At 37.3% G+C, this 23639-nt stretch overlaps 1 protein-coding gene across 5 annotated transcripts in view; it reads left to right on the top strand.

Annotated features, from left to right (window-relative positions):
• The window catches only part of ANKIB1 (ankyrin repeat and IBR domain containing 1), a 261525-nt gene that overhangs the window by 134486 nt on the left and 103400 nt on the right, over nucleotides 1–23639 (top strand). Inside the window, exon 1 of one of the 5 annotated variants that reach the window (XM_082692605.1) lies at nucleotides 10677–10700. The exons of 3 other annotated variants lie outside the window; for them this stretch is intronic. The gene's annotated coding sequence lies outside the window, so the exon portion shown is untranslated. Of the gene's footprint in view, nucleotides 1–10676; nucleotides 10788–23639 lie in introns of those variants that run through there. One more of the 5 variants, XM_082692604.1, reaches the window with a different exon arrangement.

Raw genomic sequence — 23639 nt, 5'->3', positions numbered from 1 at the left:
GAGTATTTTCAGTGCCTTAAAAATCCTCTGTTGTCCACCTATTCATCCCTCTCTTGCCCTCAATCCCTGGCAACCACTCATTTTTGTTTCTGTAGGTTTGCATTTTCCAGAGTGTTACATAGTTGAAATTGTACAGTCTATAGCCTTTTCAGATTGGCTCTTTCACTTAGTAATGTGCTGTTAAGGTTCCTCCATGTGTTTTCATGGCTTAACAGATCATTTCTTAGTGCTGAATAATGTTCCATTGTCTGGAGTACCACAATTTATCCATTCATCTGTTGGAAGGACATCTTGTTTGCTCCTAGGTTTGGCAATTATGAGTAAAGCTGCTGTAAACATTGTATGGGTTTTTGTGTGGGCATAAGTTTTCAAATCCTTGGGCTAGACACCAAGGATTGTGATTACTAGATCATATTGTAAGTGTATGTTTAGTTTTGTAAGAAACCACCAAACTCTCTTGCAGAATGACTGTATCATTTTGCATTCCTACCAGCAATGAATGAAATCTGTGTTGTTGCATATGCTTGCCAATATATTGTCAGTGTTCCAGATTTTGGCCATTCTGATAGATACATAGTGGTACCTCAGAGTTATTTTAATTTTCATTTCTCTCATGACATACGATTTGGGTTATCTTCTAATGTATGTATTTGCCATCTGTATCTTTTTTGGTGAGGTGGCTCTTAAGCTCTCTAGCCATTTTTTTAAATCAGAAATTTTTTTTGTTGGATTTTAAGAGTTCTTTGTATGTTTTGGATAACAGTCCTTTATTAGATAAGTCTTTTGCAGATATTTTCTCCTAGTCTGTGGCTTGTCTTCTCATTCTCTGGATTTTGTCTTTCACAGAGGAGAAGGTTTTTATTTTAATAAAGTCTAGCTTAAACATTATTTCTCTCATAGATTGGACCTTTGGGGTCCTGTCTAAAAAAACATCATTGTGGGGCTCCTTGGTAGCTCAGTCAGTTAAGCGTCTTACTTTGTCTCAGGTCATTATCTCAACACCCTGGCATCTAGCTCAGGATCCAACTCTGCGCTTAGTGGGGTGTCTGCTTCTTTTCCCTTTCTCTCTCCTTCTGCCCCCCCACTGCTCATGCTTGTGCTCTTGCGCGGGCTCCCTCTCTTCCTCCCACTCCCTCTTGTATAAATAAATAAAATAATTTTAAAAAAATAATTAAAAAATTAAAAATCATCACTATACCTGAGTTCATCTAGGTTTTCTCCTATGTTAACTTCTGGGAGTTTTATAATTTTGGGTTTTACATTTAAAGTCGCTGATCCATTTTGAGTTAATTTTTGTGAAGGGTGTAAGGTCTTTGTCTAGATTCATTTTTTTTTTTTTTTGCCTATGGAAAATGGAAGAGACTGGCTTTGCTCCATTGTGTTATCTTTGTTTGTCAAAGATCATTTGACTCTATTTGTGTGGGTCTTTTGTAGTTCTTTTCTGTTCTATTGATCTGTTTGTCTCTTTCACCAATACCACACTGTTTTGATTACTGTAGATTCATAGTAAATCTTGAAGTTGGGTAGCATCAGTCCTCTAACTTTTCTTCTTCAATATTGTGGTCTTCTCTGGTATTTTGCCTCTCCATATAAACTCAGATATTGCTATATAGCTTAAGACATCCTGTGGGTGAAAATAGCATAGGTTCAAAGATACACATAAGTTTACCAATAGTGGATACATTAGAACAAATTTAATGTAATGCAGTGGTGAACGGACTAAAGCATTGTCTGTTAGATTTTGGTATTATTAAAAATATGTGTTCAAGGAATATTTAATAAAATGCAAAATACTCATGATAAAAACCCAAGTACAAAAGAAAAAAAATCCAGTTTTATTATACACCGTGATCCAGGTTTTTAACTTAAGACTCTCTATACATATAAGCAACATGCCAATGTGTTAATAGTGATTATTATAGGGCTTGAGGGTTATAGTGATCTTTTTATGTTATTCTTTGTACTTTTCTATTTTCTGTACTGTTCTGTCCAATCTTACACTCTCTGTATAATCTTAAGTATTTTTAAAAGAAGGGGAAAAAATTTTAGAACTAGATATAGCTATGTGATTCTAGACAAGTTAGTAATGATGATGATGACTACATTATATTGAGTACCTACTATTTAGCAGATATTGAATATATTTTATGTATTTTGTTATCCTGTTTTGTAATAGTCCAACAATGGAGGCTAAATGATCTACTTTTAGTTTTGATTGGGACTGAATTGAATCTTATAGGTCAAGTTGGGAAGAACTGACATCTTGACAATATTGAATCTTCCTATCCAAGAATATGAAATATCTTACCATTTTTCATTTTTTCTTTGATTTCATTTATCAGAGTTTTGTACTTTTCCTCATGTAGATCGTACATATATTTTGTTAGACTTATATCTAAATATTTCATATTTTTGGATGGTTATATAAATAGTATTTTTTATTTCAAATTTTACTTGTTCATTGCTGGTATATAGGAAAGTAATTGACTTTTTTGTTTTGTTTTGTTTTGTTTTGAGAGAGAAATTGCGTGCACGCGCACACACACACACACACAGGAGAAGGAGAGAAAGAATCTTAAACAGACTCCACAATCAGCATGGAACTCAATACAGGGCTCAGTCTCATGACTCTGAGATCATGATCTCAGCTGAAATCAAGAGTTGGATGCTCAACCAGTTGAGCCCCCAGTACCCCAGCAGTTGACTTTTTTATAGTAACCTTGTATTCTGCAGTGTTGCCATAATTGCTTATTGGTTCCAGTAGTTTTTTGTGCATTTTTTGGATTTTCTGCATTAATGATCATATCATCTGTTAGTGAAGATAATTTTATTTCTTTCTTCACAATCTATATACCGTTGATTACCTTATCTTGTCTTGTTCGCATTAGCTAGAACCTCCAGTGTGATATTAAAAAGTACCTGTTCTTAGGGCACCTGGGTGGCTCAGTGGGTTAAGCCACTGCCTTCGGCTCAGGTCATGATCTCAGGGTCCTGGGATTGAGTCCCGCATCGGGCTCTCTGCTCGGCAGGGAGCTTGCTTCCCTCTCTCTCTCTCTCTGCCTGCCTCTCCATCTACTTGTGATTTCTCTCTGTCAAATAAATAAATAAAATCTTTAAAAAAAAAAAAAAGTACCTGTTCTTAGTGGAAAGGTTTCAAGTATCTCACCATTAAGTATGATTTTAGTTGTAGGTTTTTGTAGATGTTCTTTATCAAGCTGAGATAGTTCCCCTTAATCCCTAGTTAATTAAGAGTTTTTATCTTGAATGAGTATTGGGTTTTGTCATATGCCTTTTCTGCATTTATTGATATCATGTGATTTTTCTTTTTCCGTCTTTCTGTGATGGATTACATTAATTGATTTTCAAATGTGAAACATTTTAAAAGCTTTTTTTTTTTTTAAAGCTTTTTTTTTATTTATTTGACAGAGGCAGGTGGCTCCCTGCTGAGCAGAGAGCCCGATGCGGGGCTCAATCCCAGGACCCTGGGGTCGCGACCCCAGGTAGAGGCTTTAACCCACTGAACCACCCAGGCATCCCAAAAGTTTTTTAAATATAAGATAAGTGTGTCAGGGGTCTCTCAGACAGCATATAGGTTTGGTGATATGCTAGGGGGACTCATAAGACTAAGTTGTACTCACAGCTAAGACTTAGAGCAAAAAGATTCAAAGCAAAATCAGCAAAGGGAAAGATGCATGGGGCAAACTTCCAAGAGTCCTCTCTTTATGGAGTCAAACAGGATGCACCTAATTCTCCAGGATCAAATTGTGACATGTATTAAATGTTATCTACTAAGAAAGTTCACTAGAGACTTAGTGCCCAAGGTTTTACTGAAGACTGGTCACATTGTTGACCTAGCACATATCAAATTTCCAGACTCCCAGAAGAAAAGTAAGTGTGAAGCATATACTACAGTGTTTGTAGAAACAATTTAGCACACTGAACCAACTCCTGTTGGTTAAGGAATGATGTGAAGGCTCATTAAATCTAAGTTTCAAGATACCTGCTAAGAGCTATTCCTTGCAAGCAGGCCTTTCTAAGAATAGTAGTCTCAAGCTTTCTGTGTTAACTTTTTCTACACAGTCCATTTGTTTGGCACTTGACCAAAGGCATCTTGATACCTATGCTTTTAAGATGTTCAGAATTGTGGCCGAACCTTTAAATGGTAAATTTAATTAACCAGAAAAGTCTGTCTTAGAAAGCTAGGTGGCTTCTTCTTAAGTTTTTTTTGTTTTTGTTTTTAAAGATTTTATTTATTTATGTGACAGAGAGAGAGAGATCACAAGTAGGCAGAGAGGCAGGTGGGGGTGGGGGGGTGGGAAGCAGGCTCCCCGTCGAGCAGAGAGCCCGATGCAGGGCTTGATCCCAGGACCCTGAGATCATGACCCAAGCTGAAGGCAGAGGCTTTAGCCACTGAGCCACCGAGGCTCCCCTCTTCTTAAGTTTTTGTATTTAAGTTTCTTTTTTACCTAGCCCAGGGCATCAACTAAGACACAGCACAAATCTGAGTGATAAGTTTAAGTGACCTAAATGCCTTTTAGTGCCAAAGCAGTGTCCTCAATAGACAGCATACACAAAAAGAGGTACAGTTCTAGAGGCCATATGTAATATCCCTAGAAAATAAGAATTCACAGTTGTTAGGATAGTCCCAGCAGCACATTTTTAGGCAGTACAGGACCCCTAATGTGAACGCCTACTCTCTGGCCTTTCCCCCTAGAGTTCCCTGTCCAGTCCAGTTAATTCAGTCCATTATTATGTCTCAGGCCTGGTGAAGGCAGACAGTTCCAAGCAGATTTGCTTGACCATGACATCAGTTTATCTGCCCAATAAGCACAGACCACATCTAAAGATGTTCTCCATGAAAAGTACAGGAAGTAGGGTACCCTTTGCTTTCTTTCTTTCTTTCTTTCTTTTTTTTTTTTTTAAAGATTATTTATTTATTTATTTGACAGAGAGAGATCACAGTAGGAGAGAGGAAGGGAAGAGATCACAGAGAGAGAGGAAGGGAAGCAGGACCCCTGCTGAGCAGAGAGCCCGTTGTGGGACTCGATCCCAGGACCCTGAGATCATGACCTGAGCCGAAGGCAGTGGCTTAACCCACTGAGCCACCCAGGCGCCCTACCCTTTGCTTTCTTGTCAGGACTGTCAGGTGTGATCATGGCTCAGCAGTCAGTTTGAATTCACAATGTTCACAGCCTTTTGAAAAGGCAGCCTCCTGGGGCGCCTGGGTGGCTCAGTCGGTTAAGCCGCTGCCTTCGGCTCAGGTCGTGATCTCAGGGTCCTGGGATCGAGTCCCGCATCGGGCTCTCTGCTCAGCAGGGAGCCTGCTTCCTCCTCTCTCTCTCTACCTGCCTCTCTGCCTGCTTGTAATCTCTCTCTGTCAAATAAATAAATAAAATCTTTAAAAAAAAAAAAAAAAAAAAGAAAAGAAAAGGCAGCCTCCTTCAGAAAGAGGAGAACACCTCCAAGTATAGTTTCGAGAGACAAAGATCATTGATACTCTACTCTTCCACATGCCTCCCCAGGTCCCAGATTTTTGCTGTGTCTCTTTTGTTACAAAATCAGTGTGTCTCATTTAACAATTTCAACTTTACATTTTTTCAGTCATTCTCTCTTCTCACCCAGTCTTTTATCCACATGGATTGGCTATAAGAAGGACAAAAACAATTTTATAGAGAAGCATTTTTATAGGGGCGCCTGGGTGGCTCAGTGGGTTAAAGCTTCTGCCTTCAGCTCAGGTCATGATCCCAGAGTCCTGGGATTGAGCCCCGCATTGGGCTCTCTGCTCAGGGGGGAACCTGCTTCCCTCTATCTCTCTCTCTGCCTGCCTTTCTGCCTGCTTGTGATCTCTCTCTGTCAAATAAATAAATAAAATCTTAAAAAAAAAAAAAAAGAAAAGCATTTTTATATAATTTGACTAGAAAGACATATTTTATTTAGGAATTGGCCTGGATTAAATCCTGACTTTTCAAAAATTTTCTAAATGGAATAATATAACTTTCCTTCTCTTTTGTCCTGGCTCATTAACTAGTGAGCAGCCTAGAAAAGATCAAGCCCTTTTTCTGGAGCTGTATTTAGTAATCAGAATGCCTCACTGAGGCATGTCTTCCAGGAGAAAGGTGATGGATTTAGTCAGACGGTTAGTTCATTGTTATAACTAATTTGGAAGCCTCAACACAAGTCAACAACAGAGGCCATCCCCCAGAGGAAGTCCAGAATCCATTCTGTCAGTACTGAGTGGTGGGGTCACACTCCTTGTGATGTGCCCTCCTCCAGCTTGCAGCTTTTGGCAGGAATCACAAGTTAGGAATGCAATTAGCCTCTGCGTCAGGAATATAGAGCCGATTAGTAGCCTAATTTTAGATGGTGCCATCAGAGAATAAGACGCTTATTGTGGGCATGTGGATGTGACCCAGACAATCCAGCTCGCATCCATTGATATTTTCATAGTTTAGGGCCCCACAGAGGGTTGTCCTAAATCTGCAGCACTCCCAGAGTCTGAGTTCTGTTCATTGAGCCTCTGCTTGCTGTAGTTTGGTGCAGCTTGTGCTGAAGCTAAAACAACCCATATCAGCTTAAGGTTTTACTAAGGTCAGGCTCAGGCAGTTAGGGCCTGTGAATTCAGAAATCCAGAAAAAGCTAGTAGCTAGTCTTCTCCAAAGGAAAGAACTCTACAAGGCCCAACAGCTATGCTCCAAATCCAAGCAACAAGCAAATCGTTCTTCTTAGCCTTTTTATCTTATCAATCTTAGAGTCCAGATTGACCCGCTCAAAAATAGGTACATCAGTCTGAAAAATCATCAACCTCTAAGGATCAGAAATTTCATTTCATAAGAGCTCATTAGCAAGTAAAAACTGCTTTTTAGAACTCTAAAATTGTACTACATCTAGAGATTTCTTCTCCTTTTATGTTGTCTTCTTTTCTGCAGAGCTTCCAATAGGCAAAATCATTAGTTATGTAGATTTAATCTGTTCCTAATATTCAGAGAGTTTAAATTTGACCTGATAAACAGCAGCAAAAAATCAAGGAAATTTTGTTCTATTACCATTTTTTCTTTGCAGCTTTTCCCAATTAGGATGATCTCTTTCACATATGTGAAATTATAAGCACATAACATATACCTAGATATAATACCCGCAAGATACAGAGGTATTTTATAAAAATTTACCTTTTCTCTAGAAGTAAATTTAGCATTTACATAGTTATCATTACAGGAGTGTGTGTGTGTCGGGGGGGAGTTTAGGGCTATATCCAGGAATGTCAGAGGATGTGGTTGCTGCAGCAGCAGTAGGTTAAAGAAACTCTTGGAAGGCCATCCCCTCTGTCGACCCCATTTTCCCATTCTAGGCTTATCTAAAGCTTTGCTCCAGTCAAGGGGGCTGATGTAACCTTTTTTCTCTCATTTGTGAACAACAGTGCTACAAATTTTTAGGCTATCCAAAGCTGACCTTTTGGAATATTTTGGGGCCCTTTATCCTCCAGCCTGCAGGAAAGAACAAAAAAGATATCTTAAAAAAAAAAAAAAAAGCAAGTGTTGTCAAAGATGTGGATGAAAAGGAGCCCTCATACACTGGTGGGAATGTAAATTAATGCAACCACTGTATAAAACAGTTTGGAGGTTCCTCAAAAAATTAAAAATAGAGGTACTATATGATCCAGTAATTCACTACTGGGTATTTACCCAAAGAAATGAAAAAGACTAATTCAAAAAGATATAAGTACCCCTGTGTTTATTGCAGCATTATTTACAATAGGCAATAGATATGGAAACAAGTTAAGTGTCTGTTGTAGACAAATGGGTAAAGAGGATGAAATCTCTCTTTCACCCTCTCCCTCTCTCTCTCTCCTTCACACACACAGACACACAAATATTACTCAGCCGTAAAAAAGAATGAAATCTTGCCATTTGCAACAACATGGATAGACCTAGAGGATATTATGTGACGTGAAAGACAAATATCTTGTGATTTCACTTATAACGTGGAATCTAAAAAACAAAAAACAGAAATGGATCTTAAATACAGAGAGTAAAGTGGTGGTTGCCAGAGGGGAGGGGGTGGGAAGGATAGGCAAAGTATTTAAAGTGGAGTATTAAGAGGTACAAACTTCTAGTTATAAAATAAGTAAGTCAAAGCAATGAAGAGGACAGCATAGGGTATACAGTCATTAATATTGTAATAACTTGTATGGTGGCAGATGGTAACTACACTTATGATGAGCATGCTTAATGTACAGAGTTGTGAAATCACTGTCATATACCTGAAATTAAAATGATATTGTGTGTCAGTTATACCTCAGTTAAATTTTAAAAATTTTTTAAAAAGGTATTCTTCTTCCCTTTCCATGCCCACTCCTGGCCCCCACTCTTTTTAGCCAATATAGCCAAAAGCACCAGAAGATCAGTGAGCCAACTTTCATGGGGATGGGTCTATCATTTTCATATTTCTAAGGCAACCTTCGTCTCTCACACTGCTAAATAATCAGAGATGCCAGAGTTACTGAAGTTAAGCTATTTGCTGACAGCACTATAGCATTAGAGATTGAAATGTTAATTTTTCAGCACTATATGAAATTCTTAATTCAAAGTATGAAAAGTAGTTGTGAAGGGGAAGTTAGAGTATAACATGAACATTTTAAGTAGTTGGAAAGTCAAGTATACGAAAGCTGAATATTGACAGAAAAATTTCAGCTATCTGAAAAATTTACTTTTGTGGAGAATTCTGAGTTCTGTAATCATTACAGTTAATTATGTTTTAATAGGAAATAGAAAAGTAAGAGTAATGCTTTATAGAGTAGTTATATCCCAAGTTTGGACAATTTTCTACTTACGGACTTCATGCTATTTTCAGTGTTCATTTGCTAGTTTGGCAAAGAAAGGCAGTCAGGTGGTGCCCTTGGCAGTGACGTTCATTCTGCCTTTTCTGAAGGCAGCATCCTTTTCTGCACTGAAAGCTGTACAGACGGAAACCATATTGAGAAACTTCAGGCAGCCAAATTGCCACATAAAGTTTTTTAGTACTTTCATGATAATAATTTTGTGTCTGTGTAGCCAATCTATTTTGAATGCTGCCATATTAAGATATTATAGTAACACCAAAGTGAAATTTTAATTCAGGAATACTGACTACTGAGAAGTTGCTTTCTTTGTTAAAAGTTTTTTCTCAGCTCAGATCAGATCATTTTCATAGTACTGCTGTATAATGCTCATAAGTTTTCCTGTAAACTGGAGGTATTCATGAACTTCTGGGAAGCCACCAAGGATGAAACCACATTTGACTTTGACTTAATATGCAGTTAGGCAAACTAAACCCAAAGCTTAAGACTTCATTTTTAGCTACATTTTAAGACTAAGACCTCTTGTTTCTTGCCAAGGGTAGGGTATATATGTGTGTATGCATGTTTGTAGTAACTTCCAGTGAAATTCTATTTCCTGGCTTTGTACTCAACTCTGTATCCCTTTCATTTAGTATTTGTAAGTGCAGTTACATAGGCAAGACCTTTATTAATAATTGGCCCTGACCAATATATCTATCTGTCTGTCTGTCTACTATCTATATTATATTCATATATAATGAAAATGGAATTAATCTTTGTTCAGAAGATAGTTGAGAAAACATCATTTTTAAACTTGCCAACAGTTAGACACCTGATAAATGATAAAGTCTAGACTACCAGTTATATATTATTCCTGATATAGAACATAGAGTTGGTGACATTTTTCTTAAGGTTTCACTGTTAAAAAGAATGAGAATTGAGTTCTTTAAAGGCAGCAACCGAATCTTTATCAATGGCTTACAGATCCTGATAGATGAAGGGAGATAAAATTTATTGAGTACCATGGGATTGAGCCCCACTCAGCTCTGCACTCAGCAGGGAGTGTGCTTGAGATTTTCCTTCTAACTCCCCCTTCCCTCTCCTAAAATACACCTTTAAAAAATTTTTGTTGAGTACCTACCTGTGACAGGCACTGTATTGCATACTGGATAATCATGATAGTCTTGCAAGGTAGGTGATCTTACGCCTATTTTATAGATGAGGAAGTTAAGGTACAGAGAAGTTACGGATTTGTGCTATTAACTAGGAAATTGTTAAACATGGGATTCCAACCCAGATTGTTCTACTGTGCTGTACTCCTTCCATCAAATCAGGCATTGACAAAGTACAACCCATAGGCCAAACCTCCTTGCCTATTTTTATAAATGAAGCTTTATTGGAACTAAACTGTATCCATTCTGTGACATACTCCCTATGTCTTTCAAACTCCAGCAGCAGAGTTGACCAGTTGCAACAGAGATCATATGATTCACAAAGCTTCAAATATCTCCTGTCTGGCCCTTTACAGAAGAAGTTTGCTGTGAGTAGAAATATTAAGGAAACCAACTTTTTGAAGAGTAGGAAGGAGGAACTACCTGATGAAGTCTACCAGCAAAGCTTAGAAAGCATTCTGAGTTGTGCTGCCGTTTTAACATCCAATTTGATAAATATTTGTGCTGGGCACAGGAATAGGTCCTTAGTGATAAGGAGAAGGCAAACATATGGTCGAGGCCTGTGAAGCTCATAAGTGATTAAAGAGGACAGACAGGTAAAGTAAGTACACTCCAATGATGATCATTATGATGTAAGCATATGGAGTGGACAGTTACTCCCCGAGAGATCAAGGAAGGTTCCCCAGAAGCTGATTGAGTTGGACCTCAAAGATGAGGTATTCGACAACTGTGAAAGATGAGGTGTTTGGCCGGTATGAGGGGGAATCTCTACCTTCCAAGCAAACTGACCAGTGAGGACAAAGGTGCAGAAGCTTACCTGTGTGTCTCAGAGAAGGACAAACAGTCCACTATAGCCAGAGTAGAGGATTTTTTGGAAAGGAGTATGGTTAGAGTTGAAGTTACCAATGTCAGTTGGGATTAAACTGTATAAGGACTAAAATTCCAGGCTTAAGAAATACTGTGTATATATTGTGTTTTACACATAGCATGCAATGATTCTTGAATTAAGTGATACCGGTCTGTGGGCATTGTAGCTCTGTGTTAGGATATGTGTGTTACATTTGGAGATGATTTTTAAAGATCCATTAAGGCAAGGCATTTGTCAAAAATTGGAGCCAAAGGGGCACCTGGATGGCTTAGTCAGCAAAGCATAGGACTCTTGATCTATAGGTCATGAGCCTGAGCCCCACGCTGGGCACAGAGATTACTTTAAAAAAAAAAAAAAAAATGGAGCTCAAAGAACCATTTAGACCTCAGGCTCAGACATGAATTTCTGAGACGTTCACCAGTTCCACAAGCCCATAAGTTAATCATAGCATACCAGAATTGAAAAGGGAGCTTAGAAACCCTACAAACATATACTCCATTATCCATTCAACAAATGCCTGATACTACTCTTGGGGCTGAATATGATAGTGAAGCAAACAAAGACTGACTTCATGGAACTTATTTTGGAGGAGAGAGAAAATGAGTAAATCATTAGTTATTATATCATTATATATGTTTTATGAAGAAAAGATAAGCAGAGATAAAATATTAAAAAGTGGCCAAGGAAGGGCTCTTTGAGTCCTTCTCTCCATCTGAGAGAAGAACAGGTATAAAGGCTCCAAGGCCAGAGCATGATTGTAAAAAAAAAAAACTGGACGGCAGACAGTGTACATCTAGAGCAACAGCCTAAGGGGAAAAGAAGCAGGAGGTAAGGGAAGCAAGGGGACAGCTGAGGCCAGAATACACAAAGCCCTAAGGTCCATTTGGCCACTGAGAAAATGAGACTGACTGATAGCCAAGGCCACATAGCAAGTGATAGCAAGGCCAGAGGGGCACCTGGGTGGCTCAGTCAGTTAAGCATCTGCTGTCGGCTCAGATCATGATCCCAGAGTACTGGGATCAAGTCCCACATCGGGCTCCCTGCTCAGTAGGAAGTCTGCTTCTTCCTCTCCCACTGCCCGTGCTTGTGTTCCCCCATTCACTGTGTCTCTCTCTGTCAAATAAATAAATAAAATCTTAAAAAAAAAAAATAGCAAGGCCAGAATTGGTATCACCCTGGTTCATCCTCCCTTCATTTGCTTCCCTCATGGCTGGGGTCATTGAAAGATTAAAGTATTATGTGCGTATACCTCAAGCATTCTGTAGAGAAGCTCTTCTTCAAAGGTACATTTATGAATGCCTTCTTAATTTTTCTAATTATCTAATAGCTAACACTTCTTGGGTAGGTTTCTGTGTGCCAGGCACTGTGCTAAGTGTCTTTTAAAAGTACTTACTACTGCATGTGAATCTACAATTACCTCAAAATAAAAAATTAAGAAACTGGAAAAGGAAACATTTGCTGGTACCTGCACCATCTTATACATTGCTCAGAGGTACTGTGAACTGAGTGTGTGCATTCGGTAATATAAATTTAAATTTTACTGAAGCATTAGACTTAGAAAAGGACAATAAAATAGGTTTCCCATAATCTAATGAGGAAGACAGACAAACTGTTGGCTCTCCTTTCTATACCTATGATCTGTACAATCTTTAAAAATCAATACTTGTAACAAATAATACATTATATGTTAATAAAAAATCAATACTTGTAAATCATTTCAGTTCTCTTATGATAGCAAGCCTAAATTGCTTTTTTTTCTTTCTCTCTTCTTTCCTTCCTTTCTTTCTTTTTAAGTAGGCTGCACACCCAGTGTGGAGTCCAGCACAGAGCTTAAACTCACAACCCCAAGATCAAGAGTTGGACACTTAACCAACTGAACGACCCAGGCACCCCCTAAATTGCTTTTCTTCTTCTTTGTTTTATTTTTGGTGAATAAAAGTTAACATTTCAATAGTATATTTATGACATTTAAACTATACCTTTAGTTGTATTAATTAATGACTTCACTCAAAAAGTTTTTTGTTTATAATAAAGTAATATGGCTTACATTTTTAAAAAAAGATTTCATTTATCTATTTGAGAGAGAGACTTAGAGAGCATGAATAGAGGGAAGGGCCAGAAGGAGGAGAAGCAGATTTAGCTCTTGGCAAGGAACCTGACATGGCTTGATCCAGGACCCTGAGATCATGACCTGATCCAAAGTTGGACACAACCCACTGAGCCACCCAGGCACCCCTAGCTTACATTTTTAAAATCTGTTACAGTAATAGAATTAAGATAAAGGGAATTTTGTTGAGGGGTCAAGGGTGCATAGAGACCAGCTGCTACAGTGAGTAGTAACCTTACAGGAGGATGTAAGAGTCCTCAGTAGATTCTCAATAGCTTGACATCATATTTCTGAAGGCCTTTATTGTCATTTGGTAAATCAAATTCAGCCTTTTTAAGAAAATAATTTTATTTAATTTTTTTTCAGTGTTCCAAAATTCATTGTCTGTGCACCACACCCAGTGCTCCATACAGTAGGTGCCCTCCACAATACCCACCGCCAGGCTCACCTCCTCCACCCCCACCCCCGCCAAAACCCAGATTCAGCCTTTTATCTCAAGTCATTTTTCCTAAGGATCTATGCCAGTTTCATTTTACTATAATACTTTCTATTGTTACTGTTTCTAGTTGCTGAAATCTGCATGGATTTTTAGAGATGTCAGTTCTCCAATCTTTGCCATCCCAGTTCTTAAAAGAATAAAAGGTGAACATTAAGTCATGTTAATTTTTAATGAGTGATGTTTTCTTGGCATTGTCATTTGGGACAACCTATATCTCATTAAATGCCTATGATATTCTGACTTCCATATGAAGCATGAAAGAGTACCAAATACATTTCATGCAGGATTGCAGTGATCATCTTATGATCAATTTTAGGATAGGCTTTTTAGGTATCTAATGTGAAAGGCATTTACTTACAAGGCATTAAAGATTTTATGGTTAAATCTTGGGAGTATACGCTGATAGAATTTAAATGTAGTCCTTTCTATCTCTCTGATCTTACGAGTTTAATTAGTAAAAATTCAATACTACAAACATTCTTCATGTAGAGAAATAGAAGTTATTTCTTATATGGGTGTACTTTATAGTCTTTAGTGGAATAGAGGATATGTTGTGTCTTCTTATGAGTCATAGAACTTTATATACATTATTATGTTTAATCTTTACAGTGACCTTCAGAAATGAGTATTATTTTCTTGTCACGAAAATGAATGTTGTCATTAACGAACTTGCCAAGATTCTAGGTCTTTCTAGCTTTCTAGTTTAAAAGCTCTTTCAGCACCCTTTTGTATTTAATCAGTCTGTCAGAGCAAACAGGATATATATATATAAGACCAAATTACACTGGCCAAGTTTAAAGTCAAAATAACTATCATATTGATACCATATAATAATCCTATAATTTCGGAAGTGGGAAATATCATTAAGAACTGTGATGATCTGAGATTAAGTTGAAAGCTGAAGCCAAACTTAGGGCAGGAACCAAAGGGCCCCATCCTACCTAGCTATTCAGCTTTACCTCAACTTAGTTCCTTATGCAAATCCCCAACTCATTGTTTTTAAGAACACTTTTATGGTATAGCCTTACATATGCATTTCCTAAGAATTTGACTATAATCTGTCATTTGTAGGAAGCTACTAAAGATTTTACAGAAGGTATATCCAAAAGACTACCACTACCCCTTCACCTGCATTCTTCCATGTTCACATCCTAAACCTAAATCACTGAAGCTAACTCTGCACCTTAGGCTCTAGAAGAGACATGCCTTTTTCCTTATTCCTCTCTAAAAGAAATGTTAACATCATGGAATTTTTAGGGATATAGTTGGGCCTCTAGGGTTTGTACATTTTGGTACAAAGTGGCAGGAATGTAATGAATTCAGATAGCTAGTCTTAACCTTTTCCCCCCTCTTTCTCTGTCTCTTTTCACCATCAGAGAAATCGAGGCCAGAGGGGCCAATGGACCTTGTGATTTACACATGGCATAGCTAAATACTCTAGGTTAAGAGAATGGATAAGGATTAGAGCTTTGTACCAAAATTAGTAGTAAGTAGCATTGATTTTTCTTAGACGTGTCCTTCCTACTCATTTTCTAGTGAGGAATGGTTCTTCAAGGATTTGGGAATTTAAGATGTTGTTCCTATTTTATTACTTCTGTTATTTTATTCTGTTGGATAATAAATATCCAAGACTGCTCTGTTTCTATACTCTAAAGCTATCAGGAAATACTATTCAAAATAGACCTATAATACAAATACTTTTTATCATGTCAATTTGTACCATCCTGGTCTATGAAACCGTAATTTTTTTTTTAAAGACTTTATTTATTTATTTGTCAGTGAGAGAGAGCACAGAGGGAGATGCAGGCTCCCCGCTGAGCAGGGGCCCTAATGTGGGGCTCTATCCCAGGACCCTTGGATCACGGCCTGAGCAGAAGGCAGACACTTAACCAACTGAAACTATAATTTGTTAACTGGATTACCCTAGTGTCCTCCTTATAGGTCATTCTCCCTATTTTTGTCTGTGCCTTCCTAAGGTTTGTTCTAAACCCAAAAGCTAGAATTTTTTTTTCACCTTTTTATTTTGAAGTAGTTATAGATTTAAAGAAAAGTTGCAAAAATAAGACAGAGAAGGGTGCCTGGGTGGCTCAGTAGGTTAAGTGTTCACCTCTAGAATTTAGCTCATGTCATGATCTCAGGGTCCTGGGATCCAGCTCAGCACTGTGCTCCCCACTCAGCAGGGAGTCTTCTTGTCTCCCTCTCCCTCTGCTTGCTCTGTCCTCTCAGATAAATAAATCTTAAAAAAAAAAAAAAAAAAAGTAGGACCTAGATAGAATTCGTGCCTCCCCTTAACCCAGCTTGCCCTAATGTAAACATCTTGCCATGCTGCAGTTATCAAAATTAAGAGATTAACATTGGTATGATATTGTTTAAACTACATACTTTATTTGGTTTCCACCAGTTTTCTGTTTATGACTTTGTTTTCTGTTCTAAAATTCAATCTCAGATCCCATGTGGCATTTAGTTCTCACATTTCCTTAGTCTTACCTAATCTATGAACAGTTGTACAGTCCCTTCTTGTCTTTCATGGCCTTGACACTTTTTTGAAAAGTACTGGCCAGTTATTTTGTAGAATGTCGCTCAATTTGAGTTTATCTGGTACTGTCACATATTTAAGTGGGTGTTATGTGTCTTTTCATAAGAATACTACAGAAGTAAAGTGCTTTTTTTTTAGTGTGCTAAATTAGGGAAAATGATGTCAATATGTTATTGGTGGTGTTAATCTTAATCACTTGGTGAAAGTGGTATTCCCCATATTTCTTCATTGTAAAGTTGCCACTTTTCACTTTGTGATTATTCAGTATCTCCCCTGAGATATTTATGTACTGTATACAAATAATCCTATTTTTCCTTAAACTTTCACTAACTAAAAAATCAGCCTACCCATTATAATAGAGTAAGAAAAAGAAAAGGCATTTATATGTTAAAGGAAGAAATAAAACTGCCTCTATTGATAGAAGACATGGGCCTACTTTAGACAATCCCAGAATATCTACCCAAAAACTTCTAGAATAAGTGAATTTAGCAAATTCATAGTTTACAAGGTCTAATATATGAATTCAGTTGTTTTTCTATATACTGGAAATGAACAGTAGGAACTTAAAATTTTGTATAGTACTATTTATAATAGTAGCACCCCTCGAAAATAAATACTTATCTAACAAAATATATATGCCATTTGCATGATACAACCAACATACAAAACACTGACTAAAAAAATTAGTCAAAGTAGACATAAGTAAATTGACAGAAATACCATGTGCATGGATTGGAACACTCAGTATTGTTAAAGATGTCAGTTCTTCAAGTAATCAAGATAATACAGTATTGCTAAAAGAATAGATACACAGGGGCACCTGGGTGGCTTAGTGGGTTAAGCCTCTGCCTTCAGCTCAGGTCATGATCTCAGGGTCCTGGGATTCAGCCCCGCATCGGACTCTCTGCTCAGCGGGGAGCCTGCTCCCCCACCCCGCCTGCCTCTCTGCCTACTTGGTATCTCTCTCTCTCTCTGTGTCAAGCAAATAAATAAAATCTTTAAAAAAAAAAGAAAGAAAGAAAGAATAGATCCACAGAGGGGCATCTGGGTGGCTCAGTGGGTTGGCCTCTGCCTTCAGCTCAGGGTCCTGGGATTGAGCCCTGCATCAGGCTCTCTGCTCAGCAAGAAGCCTGCTTCTCCCACCTCTCTTCTGCCTGCCTCTCTGCCTATTTGTGATCTCTATCAAATAAATAAATAAAATCTTAAAAAAAAAAAAAAAGAATAGACACAGAAAAATGAAACAGAATAGAGTCCAGAATTGGATGCACACAAGTATAGTCAGCTGTTTGTTTTTTTTTTAATTGAGGTATTGTTGATATACAGTATTATATTATTTTCACCAGTCTGTTGTCTATATCTATGAGCTTAGTGGTTTTTGTTTGGTTGGTTGATTTTGAAGATTTCACATATAAGTGAGATCATACAGTATCTTTCTTTGTCTGACTTTTTTTTTTTTAAGATTTTATTTATTTATTTGACAGAGATCACAAGTAGGCAGAGAGGCAGGCAGAGAGAGAGAGGAGGAAGCAGGCTCTCTGCTGAGCAGAGAGCCCGACTTGGGACTCGATCCCAGGACCCTGAGATCATGACCTGAACTGAAGGCAGTGTCTTAACCCACTAAGCCACCCAGGCGCCCCTCTTTGTCTGACTTATTCAACTGAGCATAATGCCCTCAAGTTCCAACCATTTGTCACCAATGGCAAGATTTCATTTTTTTTTTTTAAGATTTCATTTATTTATTTGACAGAGATCACAAGTAGGCAGAGAGGCAGGCAAAAGAAAGGTGGGGGAAGCAGGCTCCTTGCTGAGCAGAGAGCCTGATGCAGGGCTCAATCCCAGGACCCTGGGATCATGATCTGAGCTGAAGGCAGAGGCTTTAACCCCCTGGGCCTCCCAGGTGCCCCAAGATTTCATTTTTTATATGACTAAATAATATTCTGTTATAGATATATAGATAGATGTACATTTTCTTTATGTATTCATCCATTGTTGGACACTTAAGATTGTTTCCATATTTTGAGTATTGTAAATAGTGCTGCATGGGGGTGCATGTATGTTTTCAAGTTAGTGATTTTGTTTTCTTTTGGGTAAACACCTAGAATTTCTGGATCTTATGGTAGTTCTATTTTTAATTTTTGTAGGAGCCACCATAGTGATTTCTCTAGTGACTACATCAATATACATTTCCACCAGTAGTATACAGTGGCTCCCTTTTCTTCACATCCTCACCAACACTTGGTATTTCTTCTCTTTTTCATAATAGCCATTCTAACAGATAGGAGATGATGTCTCTTTATGGCTTTTATTTGCATTTCCCTGATGATTAGTGATGGTGACCATCTTTTCATGCACCTGTTGGCCTTGTATCTGAATGTCTTTGGAAAAATATCTAGATTCTCTGTCCATCTTTTAATTGGATTTTTTTTTGTTATTGATTTGACTGAATTCTTTATATATTTTGTGTATTAGCCCCTTATCAGGTAAATGATTTGCAAATATTTTCTTCCATTATGTAGGTTGCCTTTTCATTTTATTAATGATTTCCTTTGCTGTGTAGAAGCTGTTAGGTTTGATATTAATGCCTCTTATTATTGCTTTTGGTGTCTTTGCCATAAAAAACATTGTTGAAAGTGATGTCAAGGAGTGCCACCTGTTTTCTTCTAGGAGTTTTGTGGTTTTCAGGTTTTACATTCATGTCTGTAATTCATTTTCAGTTAATTTTTTGTGTATAGTGTAAAATAGTGATCTAGTCTTATTCTTTTGCATGTGGCTGTCCATTGTTCCCAGCACCATTTATTAAAGAGACTGTATTTTCAGGATGATATATTCTTGGGTTCTTTGTCATAAATTAATTGACCATATTTGCATGGGTTTATTTCCTGGGCTCTCTATTCTGTTCCATTGATCTGTGTGTCTGTTTTTTTTTTTTTTAAAGATTTTATTTATTTATTTGACAGAGATCACAAGTAGACGGAGAGAGAGGCAGGCAGAGAGAGAGAGAGGGAAGCAGGCTCCCTGCTGAGCAGAGAGCCCGATGCGGGACTCGATCCCAGGACCCTGAGATCATGACCTGAGCCGAAGGCAGCAGCTTAACCCACTGAGCCACCCAGGCGCCCCTGTGTGTCTGTTTTTAATGTCCATTCCATACTGTTCTGATTATGTAGCTTTGTAATATAGCTTGAAATCAAGAAGTATGATGCCTCCAATTTTGTTCTTTTTTCTCAAGATGGCTTTAGCTATTTTGGGTCTTTTGTGGTTCCATACAAAGTTTAGGATTCTTCTGTTTCTGTGAAAAATGCCATTGGAATTTTTATAGGGATTGTTCTGAATCTGTAGATTACTTTGGGTCATACACATATTTTAACAATATTAATTCTTCTGATCCATGAGCATAGAATGTCTTTCCCTTTATTTCCATCTTCAGTTTCTTTCATCAGTGTCTTATATATTTCAGTGTATAGATCTTTCACCTCCTTGGTTAAATTTATTTCTAGGTATTTTATTCTTTTTGATGTAGCTGTGAATGGAATTGCTCTCTTAATTTCTCTTTCTGATAGTTCATTATTAGTTTATAGAAAGAGAACAGATTTTTATATATTGATTTTGTATCCTGCTGTTTTACTGAATTCATTTATTTGAATAGTTTTTGGCAAAGTCTTCAGGGTTTTCTATATAAAGTATATCATCTGCAAATATAGTGACAGTTTTACTCCTTTTTAAAAAATTTGGGTCTTTGGGGTACCTGAGTGGCTCAGTGGGTTAAAGCCTCTGCTTTCAGCTCAGGTCATGATCCCAGGGTCCTGGGATCGAGCCCCGCATTGGGCTCTCTGCTCGGCGGGGAGGCTGCTTCCCTTCCTCTCTCTCTGCCTGCCTCTGCCTACTTGTGATCTCTGTCAAATAAATAAAATCTTTAAAAAAAAAAAAATTGGGTCTTTTATATTTTTTCTTACCTAATTGCTTTGGCGAGGGCTTCCAAAATTATGCTGAATAAAAGTGGCCAAGAGTGTATATTCTTGTCTTTTTCCTGAATCTAGAGGGAAAGGTTTCATCTTTTCATTACTGAGTATGATTGTAGCTGTAGACATTTCATGTATGGCCTTGTGTTGAGGTATGTTCTCTCTCTACCCACTTTGTTAGTTTCTGTCATGACCAGATGTTGAATTTTATCACATACTTTTTTTGCATCTATTGGGATGATCATATGATTTTTATCTTTAATTTTGTTTATGTGGTGTATCACTTTGATTGGCAGATGTTGAACCACCATTGCATCTCTGGAGTAAATCCCATTTGATTGTGGTATCTGATCCTTTTAATCTATTGTTGAATTCACTTTGCTACTCAGTTGGTTTTTGGTAAAGGTACAAAGGCAATTCAGTGGAGAAAGGACACTTTTTTAAAAAATGGGGCTGGAACTATTGGATGTCTGTCCATAAAACACAATGAATCATGAGAGACTACTAAAAAACAATCTGAGGGTTTTGAAGGGGTGGGGAGTGGGAGGTTGGGGGAACCAGGTGGTGGGTGTTAGAGAGGGCACGTATTGCATGGAGCACTGGGTGTGGTGCAAAAACAATGAATACTGTTACGCTGAAAAAATAAATTAATTGAAAAAAAAATAATGAACCTCAATCCATACCTCAACCTTATATAGAAATTAATTCACAATGGATCATGGACTTAAATGGGGAACCTAAAACTAAAAAAACTTCCAAGAGAATATATATGAGAAAATCCCTGTGACATGAGTTAGGCAGAGTTTTACATATGACTCCAAAAGCCCAGCCCATAAAAGGAAAACAAATGGTAAATTTTACTTCATCAAAATTTAAGACTTTTGGCCTGTGAACACTGTTAAGAGACTGAAAAGAGAAGACTTTATAGACTGGAAGAAATATTTCAAATCACATTTCTAACATAGAACTTTTTTTTATAGAATATATAAGGAACTCAAAATCAATAGTAATCCATCTTAAGAATTGTCAGAAGATCTAAACAGACGTTTTAGATATATAATCAAGATACACTCATGGTACATAAGCATATCAAAGCATGATCCATATTGTTAATCATTAGGAAAATGGATATTAAAACCGTTATGTGATACCACAATACATCCATTAGGATGGCTACCAAAAGAACAAAAAGGGGGGGGGGAACTCCCCCCAAACTGATAATTCCAAATGCTAACTGAGATACAGAGCAACTGTAACATGGCCAATAGGAATGAGTTGGTACATCTGCTCTGGAAAACGGTTCCGTGGTTTCTTATGAAGTTAAACAACTCACTTACCACATTCCCCAGTATTTCCTTTCTTGGATATTTGCCCAGGAGAAATTAAAGCATACATTCACATAAAACTTGTATGTAAATGTTATGATAGCTTTATTAACAATTTTCAAAAACTGGGAACAACCAACATGTCCTTTAATATGTGAAAAATCAATGCTACATCCATGCAGTGGAATGCTACTCAGCAACAAAAATGCATGAGCTATTGATTCATAAACTGTGAATGCATTTTTCTAAAATTGCTAAATCCTGAGAAAGATGTAGTTCCAAACCTGTAATCACTCCTTGTTACACACAGAATAAAATCAAAGCCTTACAGTGCTTTTCTCTTTACCCCCACCAGAATATAAATTCCATAGGTGCAATGATATTTATGTTTGTTCTTTGTATTTGTTGACTGAAGAAAATAGATATTAATACTGCTGGTTTACAGATGAGGAAACATATGAAAAGTTAAGTTACTTGAATTTGAGCACAAGTCTTTCCAACTCCTACACTTCTCCTTGCCATCACACTGCTTGCCATTACCTTTGGCTTAGCGTAGTTTCAAAACTAACCCATGGTCCTCAAGTCTGACCTGCATGTTATAATCAGCTAGGAGGTTTTTAAAATTCTCTTTCTGGCCTTTTGCTCCTTAGGTGAAATCACCTCTCCAGGTGATTCTGATGCATAGTGACAAATGAAAATAATTACAGATTAATATGTTTGTTGAATTAGTGAATGAACGGACTTGATAGCTTAATATATGACTTTCCCACATGGTTTTTGTCTGCTATTGTATATTTACTTTTCCTGGCTTTTTTCCTTCTATCCTTATTTCTTTTTTACCTTATGCTTTGAAAGTTCTCTTAGAGTCTGTTTTTAAACTATTCTCTCCTCTTCTCTAAGTATTAATGCAGTAACAATTAGAACATTTCTGTAGATGTAAAGAGTTCTGGAATCTTCTTCCTTGGTACATCTCTCTGATTTCAACCTAAAGTGGAGTGGTCTTGGGACTTACTGTTTGAATGAATTTTTACTTGTTTCTCTTCTAAAGAGACGTTTAGTTGTAGATTACAATTGTTATTCTTATCAATGGGGCAAACAGTTGCAGAGGGATGAATTAGAAGTAGATCATCAATGTGTGTGATGGGTTTTCTTCTAGGTAGATGAAGAGTGGGAACCAATTATTTCATTTAGATAAACAACTTCAATTCATAATTATGACTTTAAAAATAATTTACTTTTGTGGAGACAGGGAAGCTAAGAGCAAGTTATTTCTGAAAAACTTTATATTCTATAAAAGGTTTCTGGGAGTAGTTTATTAATTTAGGTACACTTGAAGTTTTGTTGCAGATTATTAACCTGTGGAAAGGGAAGTAAGTTGAAAGAACGATTTAAAGCAAGTGTTATAGAGCCCTTCACAATTAAAAGTTAATCAGAAATTAAGGAAAGCTTTCTAGAGTCCATTGATAAGCTATATTTTTCTTATTTTTTTCATTAAATAACTTATTAAGTGCTGTATTTTACCACTGAAAGATGATGAAATTTTGCCTAGATTTTCCTGTAAAACTTAAAGGCCCTAAATAAGGAATTATTTTCACCTCTTTGATAATCCTTCACCTGTCTTATGAAGCTCTCTATACTTAGTTTTACTTTAAAATTGAGGAAATAGGGGCACCTGGGTGGCTCAGTGGGTTAAAGCCTCTGCCTTCGGCTCAGGTCATGATCTCAGTGTCCTGGGATCAAGCGCCACATCGGGCTCTCTGCTCAGCCCGCAGCCTTCTTCCCCCTCTCTCTCTGCCTGCCTCTGCCTACTTGCGATCTCTCTCTCTATCAAATAAATAAATAAAATCTTAAAAAAAATTTGAGTAAATAGTACTTAAGAGTTTCATTCAAACAAAGAGAGAACAGTCACTTCAGGTTATACTAACTGTGGCTATGAAAAAGTTAAAGGACACATCTGGCAAATTTCTAGGTAAAACTTGTGAGAATAATCTGAGGGAATGGAGTTATGACTTTAAAATGATGCATTTCCTGCTGACTTTCAGGTTTATTAAACTCAAATTTTAAAAATGAAACAGACTTGAAAATAACTGAGAACCACAAAAAGGTTTCTAGATGCCATTATGCTTTTCACCATGAGTGACAGTAATGTTTAATGCACATTTAGAGCATTATTGATTTTTTAAAAGATTTTATTTATTTATTATTTGTGAGAGAGAGAGAGAGCGCACAAGAACACAAACAGGGGGAGACCAATGCAGACTTGGTCCCAGGGTCCTGGAATTATGACCTGAGCCAAAGGCAGACACTTACCTGACTGAGCTACCCAGGCGCCCCAGAGTGTTACTGATTTTTTTAAAGTATCTT

This window comes from Mustela nivalis (genome assembly GCF_964662115.1).
Source record: "Mustela nivalis genome assembly, chromosome: 12".
Lineage (NCBI taxonomy): Eukaryota > Metazoa > Chordata > Mammalia > Carnivora > Mustelidae > Mustela > Mustela nivalis.
This window is presented reverse-complemented; position numbering and strand designations above follow the sequence as displayed.